The following is a 7,603-nucleotide window of genomic DNA, read 5'->3' on the forward strand; positions in this document are numbered from 1 at the left end:
TGCTTGCACATGGATCAGTGGGAAGGCCTATATGCATTAAGGCATGTATCTTATCAAATATATATTAAGATATCATATCTTGTGCCTGTTGAGACAAACATGTGGGAGACTTCAAGGGTCTCAAAGGAAGCTGTTGTCAAAGTATACAAACATCAGGTCAGAAACAATGTTGCTTTATATGTCACAAATAAATTATTTATTCTGATGAAGTCAAAAGCAGCCATGAGTCAATCAATCCTCAGGGTGTTATACACTGTTGAGCCACCAGGTGGAGACAACGCACCATAGATAACAGGATATTAGACTCTGTAGGCCCCCTCCGCCCTTCCACTAAATAATAAATTAACCTTGTACAGCGTGATGATCATTAAGGAGAAAGGCATGAACTTGAAAAGATACCATATAGCAGTGGCCTGCTCTCGACGTAAGAATAAAACTATGAAGCTCAAACCTGTTTTAGACGATAGCACCTTTTTCAGCAGGTCTCTTAAAAGTATTTATATAGTAATGTAGAGATTCTCATTCAGTGCTGACCTATTCCATTTTCATGCACATTAAAACTACAGCGAGTACTGTAGAAACTTAACACTAGAGGGAAACCGTACACCATTTATACAATGTTATATGGTTAATGGTACCCAGTTCTGGATGTATTCAACCCAAGGGGCAAATGGAAGCAATATTTCATAAAATTGGATGCATGAAGTGTAAAATTCATGCTCATGAAATAGAAAGGCTACAGGCCTACAGAGAAGACTAGTGAATGATAGTCATGTAGATATCCTGTAGTCATAACATGAGATCCATGTGATATGTCCTTCCTGTCTAAAAGTATGGTGTGATAACCAGAGTACATTTTCAGAAAACAACTAAATATGCATTTTATTTTGCAATGTCCCACCTGACATTCCGTTAAATCCCGACTCCCATAAATCACAATTTAAAAAATAAATAAATACTGAATTAAAAAATGCAGAAAAGATTGTCACAATTGGTTGGGAAATCTGCATAAAATGTCATCATTTTCCATAGTATAACAGCTAAAGTCGAGCCAGGACACTAACTATGAGACAAGGCTCTGCAGTCAATCAGCTTGTCATGAGGTGGAATTAGGTGGCTTTCGTTTAGTCCATATTTGTGCAGTGTCAGCTCACTATCTGAGCACTGCAGCTTGAGCACTGCCAGTAACAGAAGGTGAGGTACTGCTGAATGCCCTTAGGGGAGAACACAGGTTTGTGCTCAGCTGTACACAGAAAGAGAAGTACAGAACAGAAGAGTATTGCAGAGGAAAGTTAAGGGAAGAACGATATGCTTTCCCCTGCCAGTAGGTCTGTTCAAAAGTTGTATTTGTACTTTAGCCAATTCCTCAGTTGTCTTGTTATTGGATAAATCACAAACATGTCTAGCAACTAGCTATGGTGATGCTGTGTTCACAACAAATCTAGTGGGAAACAATGGGCACTAAAGTGGAAGTGGGGTGTAACTGTGAAAGCTTTGCCCACTCACTTTCAGCAACTGAAAGGGGGTTGAGCAGTATGAGGGTACAGGTTACTGGCTGCCAATGGAAAAAGGTTCAATCCTCAGAACTGTCCTCCGATTTGTCCTCTCCTGCTTTCCAGTTTTTCCTCCTCTTCTTGTGTGACTCTGGTCCTGAGTCTCTGTGGGAGTCCATCTATCATTTCCTCCTTCTCTCCTCCTCATCATCATCATCATCATCCTCCTCTGAGCTGCTCTCCTCTCTCTCCCTCTTGCTGCTTTTCCTCTTCTGTTCCTGTTTGACATTGTCGCTCGTGTCGTTGCTGGACTCACCGTCTGACTCACCTGTCCTTCGCTTTTCCTCTTTCTTCTTCTTGGAGGACTTCCTCAGACGTTTTGATTTGGCTGTTTTAAGTCTGGACTTTTACTTTCTCCAATGCCCATTCTGATCATCGGTCTCTCTCCCTGAAAAGACAAATCAGGCATTATAACAATGCAACAGTTATTGTATTGAAGCAAATAGTGAGATTTCTACAACAAAGACGACGCACAGGACATTCTCCAAACACCCCACAGGACCGACATCCCCGTTATTTGCAAGAGGAAGCGACGCAGGTACAGAGGACAAAGAGCCGGATGCCTGGTCAGGACCCGGGGAAGGCGACTGGGAAAGCTGCCGTTACCGTCAACACTACTCGCCAATGTGCAATCATTGGACAATAAATTAGATGAGGTACGATCACGAATATCCTACCAACAGGACATCAAAAACCGCAATATCCTACGTTTCACGGAATCGTGGCTGAATGACGACATGGATATTCGGCTAGCGGGATATACGCTGCACCGGCAAGATAGGTAAGACGGGGGGGGGGGGGGGGGGGGGCACAAAATCTAAGGAAGTCTCTAGATCTAAGGAAAGTCTCTAGATTTTGCTCACCTGAGGTACAGTATATTGTGATAAATTGCAAGCCACACTATTTACCTAGAGAGTTTTCAGCTATACTTTTCATGGCTGTTTATTTACCACCACAGACAGATGCTGGCACTAAGACCGCACTCAGTCAGCTGTATAAGGAAATAAGCAAACAGGAACCCACTCACCCAGAGGCGGCGCTCCTAGTGGCCGGAGACTTTAATGCAGGGAAACTTAAATCAGTTCTACCAAATTTCTATCAACATGTTAAATGTGCAACCAGAGGGAAGAAAATTCTAGATCACCTGTACTCCACACACAGAGATGCGTACAAAGCTCTCCCTCGACCTCCATTTGGTAAATCGGACCACAACTCTATCCTCCTGATTCCTGCTTACAAGCAAAAATTAAAGCAGGAAGCACCAGTAACTCGGTCTATAAAAAACTGGTGAGATGAAGCAGATGCTAAACTACAGGACTGTTTTGCTATCACAGACTGGAACATGTTCCGGGATTCTTCTGATGGCATTGAGGAGTACACCACATCAGTCATTGGCTTTATCAATAAGTGCATCGAGGACATCATCCCCACAGCGACTGTACGTACATATCCCAACCAGAAGCCATGGATTACAAGAAACATTCACACTGAGCTAAAGGGTAGAGTTGCCGCTTTCAAGGTGCAGGACTCTAACCTGGAAGCTCACAAGAAATCCTGCTATGCCCTGCAACGAACCATCAAACAGCCAAAGCGTCAATACAGGGCTAAGATTGAATCATACTACACCGGCTCCGACGCTCGTCTTATGTAGCAGGGCTTGCAAACTATTATTGACTACAAAGGGAAGCACAGCTGCGAGCTGCCCAGTGACATGAGCCTACCAGACGAGCTAAATCACTTCTATGTTCGCTTCGAGGCAAGCAACACTGAGGCATGCATGAGAGCATCAGCTGTTCCGGATGACTGTGTAATCACGCTCTCCATAGCCAACGTGAATAAGACGTTTAAACAGGTACACAAGGCTGCGGGGCCAGACGGATTACCAGGACGTGTGCTCCGGGCATTTGCTGACCAACTGGCAGGTGTCTTCACTGACATTTTCAACATGTCCCTGATTGAGTCTGTAATACCAACATGTTTCAAGCAGACCACCATAGTCCCTGTGCCCAAGAACACAAAGGCATCCTGCCTAAATGACTATAGACCCGTAGCACTCAAGTGCTTTGAAAGGTTGGTAATGAAAGGTTGGTAATGGCTCACATCAACACCATTATCCCAGAAACCCTAGACCCACTCCAATTTGCATACCGCTCAAACAGATCCACAGATGATGCAATCTCTATTGCACTCCACACTGCCCTTTCCCACCTGGACAAAAGGAACACTTATGTGAGAATGCTATTCATTAACTACAGCTCAGCGTTCAACACCATAGTACCCTCAAAGCTCATCACTTAGCTAAGGATCCTGGGACTAAACACCTCCCTCTGCAACTGGATTCTGGACTTCCTGACGGGCCACTCGCAGGTGGTGAAGGTAGGTAGCAACACATCTGCCACGCTGATCCTCAACACTGGAGCTCCCCAGGGGTGCGTGCTCAGTCCCTTCCTGTTCTCCCTGTTCACCCACGACTGCATGGCCAGGTACGACTCCAACACCATCATTGAGTTTGCAGACGACAACAGTGGTAGGCCTGATCACAGACAACGACGAGACAGCCTATAGGGAGGAGGTCAGAGACCTGGCCGTGTGAAGCCAGAATAACAACCTATCCCTCAACGTAGCCAAGACTAAGGAGATGATTGTGGACTACAGGAAAAGGAGGACCGAGCACGCCCCCATACTCATCGACGGGGCTGCAGTGGAGCTTTTTACTGTTGTTTTATTTCTTATCTTACACCCAACACCTTTTTTGCACTATTGGTTAGAGCCTGTAAGTAAGCATTTCACTGTAAGGTCTACTACACCTGTTGTATTCGGCGTATGTGACAAATAAACTTTGATTTGATCCTTACTACAGCTACTACAGTTATGAGACATGGTATTTCATGTTAATGCAGTTAATTTCTTTCCAGTCACTTTTAAACTCCTCTGGGTATAGCTCCTTAAAACCGCTGTGTCACCATCTGTAGAGGAAACATGCACAGTACCAATGAGATTCACCTTTCATAGCATGTCGCCGTTTGTCAACTCAAACTTATGAACTCACAAGGCTATAATACTAGAGTTGTAAACAGAAAAAGATGCACCTGTCTGGATCATTGGCCTCAAAGTCATAGAGTCTCTTGGTCCAGTAGCGTGCCTCCCTCTTGTCCTGGCTYGAAACGTGTTCTCTTCTCCCAGTCTGTCTACAGACCCATCCTCCACACGATCACAGTGCATGTGACTCCTGAGCAATAGACAACATGGGTGAACTCTAATTCTGATGTCTGTCAACCTGTTCCATATAACACGCTTCTAAGCTACTGTAAGGCTGCATCCCGATTCTCCACCCTTCTATCAAAACGTGCACTTGCACACTTCCCATCATGAATCTAAAAATGGTGGAAACTGCCTCCAACAAATGACTACACAAATACATTGCTTTTATATCCATGACGGGAAATAAGTGCACACTTTGGGAAAAGGGTGGGGAATTGGGACACAACCTAAGATAGCTAGCTATCACCGGCTGATATATCAGGCTAACACTAACGCTATGTACCGTCTGAGACAACGCAATGTCATTATTTGGAAAGGCTCCTCTCAGGACCTCTACACTCTTGTGGGCATCTGTGTGACGAATAACATTTAGCAGCAGCAGCACCTTGCCCATCGGCACCCTGGACATGATGATACCTGAGAAGAGAAGAGATATAAGGTACTGTACACACAACACTGTGAATTACATTGGCAGCAACATACTGGGGTTGGAGTCACAATACAAACAGGTCAGGACAAGTGCATTGGAGAATGTATTCTGTTTCAAATTCCCCCATCATAATGACCAACCATCCTGCCAACCAGAACAATACGTTGAAATGGAATAGTATTTCACTTCCCACGGACTGTTGTTGTGCTCCGAATACTATTGAAAGCAACTCTAGTATTAGCACAATATTGGACTAAAGGTGTCTAATGTTGTTCCTTAGTCCAGTGACCTTACATGTTCTGTTTAATGGGGGAATTGCCACTGGAAGCCAAAACAGCCAAATACTCAATCTAAACATGAATCAATTGCGGTATGATTCTAGAAACATAAATCATTGTACTTTCATATCACATCAAAATAATTTTACAAACATAAAAATACACACTTACTCAGCAGTGGAGGCTGCTGAGGGGAGTACGGCTCATAATCATGTGTGAAACGGAGCGAATGGCATCAAACAAGTTTGACGTATTTGATAATATTCCACACCACCCATTACCAATTAAGGTGCCACCAACCTACTGTGCAGCACTGTCTTAACACTGGTACAGCAGACAGTACTTTTCTGTGACAACACGTTTGTTGCGTCTGTCTTCCGTTTACACACAGGTGTTCAGAGACGCAGATAGCTAATTAGTACAGGTAGTACGCTTCCGTATGTTTTCTGCGAACAAGCAGAATCACCAATAGGAAAGGTCCTTATGCTTCCAAAACCGTACAGCAAGCGATGCCTATTAATGTTCATTCAAAACACCCCCTACGTTCAATGATTTATGTGTAATTTAATGGAAGTGCATGATCAAGGGCTACGCTAGTGTATCTACACCCGCGTTGCTAAAAGCACATACTAGCTATGAAGCTACAGCTGGTTCGCGTTAACGGGTAGTTTTATCAACAGGAGCTTTGCTAGATGAGAATTCAAATCCAGATATTAATCCTATGACGCTCATTCCAACCCTGATTAAATATTTATTAATCAGAATTACCGTTTGATCTTTAACGTTTACTAATAAAAACACACAACAGTCTGTCCATGGCGTATAGCGGAAGAAGCACATGCGTAATACCATTCTGCATAATACCGCCCATGTTGGGGTTGTTGCGTCACAGGACGACTAGGACGCTGATTGGCCATGTGTCTGTCAATCATTGGTGGGGGGGGTCCTAAGAGGTGGTGGATGTGGTGATTGAGAAACTGCACAAATTCACTCTTTGTGAGCCAGTTGTTCTTACTTGATAATTCTAGTCAAATGGTTATTAAAGGCCAAGCTACATGGCATCTCACTAGCCACTATCCACATCACAGCTAGGTCTTTATGGCCGATATCATCATAGGTCCAAAAGGCTTCTTAACAGCTTCTAACCCCAAGCCATAAGACTCCTGAACAGCTAATGAAATGGCTACCTGGACTATTTGCATTGACCCACCCCCATTTTTATGGTGCTGCTACTCTCTGGTTATTATCTATGCATAGTCACTTTCCCTCTACCTACATGTACATATTACCTCGACTAAACTGTGCCCCCGCACATTGACTCTGTACCGGTACGCCCTGTATATAGCCTCGCTACTGTTATTTTATTGTTGCTCTTTAATTATTTGTTATTTTCCTATTTTCTACTTCAGTTTATTTTAGTAAATACTTAACACTTATTTTTCTTAACTGCATTGTTGGTTAAGGCCTTGTAAGTAAGCATTTCACTGTAAGGTCTACTACACCTGTTGTATTTGGCGAATGTGACAAATAAAATGTGATTTAATCTGAATAAAATGCAATGATTACCTGTAGTAGTTATGTAGCCTATTTTGATTGACTATATTTCTAACAATAACCTATTTCCTAATTAGCACAGAATGTTTGGCACACAATGATACAGAAGGCCTATCAATAACTTTTAAGTGTAGGCTCTAGGCACCATTGAGACTGTTGCACTACTGTTGTGTATAGAAGCAGGATACACTTTTCAAACTGTTATGGACACAATATAAAACAGATAGCAATGAGCTGTGTTTGAGAAACAAGTCATTGTTGACTGATGCAAGATATGGGTTTTATAACAACAACAGATAGTTTTGTCAAGGGATGTGCCCTGTTCCCCCTCAGGAGGCTTAAAAGATTTGGCATGGGCCCACAGATCATCAAAAAGTTATACAGCTGCACCATTGAGCCACAAGACTTCTAAACAAGACTGCTAAATAGCTAATCAAATGGCTACCCGGACTACCTGCATTTACCCTTTTTTTGCACTAACTCTATGCACACACTGGACTCTACCCACACACACAAATACTTTTACA

General features: G+C 43.2%; 1 long non-coding RNA gene across 1 annotated transcript; it reads right to left on the reverse strand.

The window, feature by feature from the left end:
- Positions 1-1,748: 1,748 nt before the first annotated feature.
- LOC111949624 (uncharacterized) lies at positions 1,749-4,733 on the reverse strand. The gene is made up of 2 exons (XR_002875374.2): positions 4,643-4,733; positions 1,749-1,941 (listed from the first exon to the last, which is right to left on the reverse strand). It is a non-coding gene; the product is annotated as an uncharacterized lncRNA (long non-coding RNA).
- Between the last annotated feature and the right edge of the window lie 2,870 nt (positions 4,734-7,603).

The sequence above is a fragment of the Salvelinus sp. IW2-2015 genome, linkage group LG22 (assembly GCF_002910315.2).
Source record: "Salvelinus sp. IW2-2015 linkage group LG22, ASM291031v2, whole genome shotgun sequence".
In the NCBI taxonomy this organism is placed as follows: Eukaryota; Metazoa; Chordata; class Actinopteri; order Salmoniformes; family Salmonidae; genus Salvelinus; species Salvelinus sp. IW2-2015.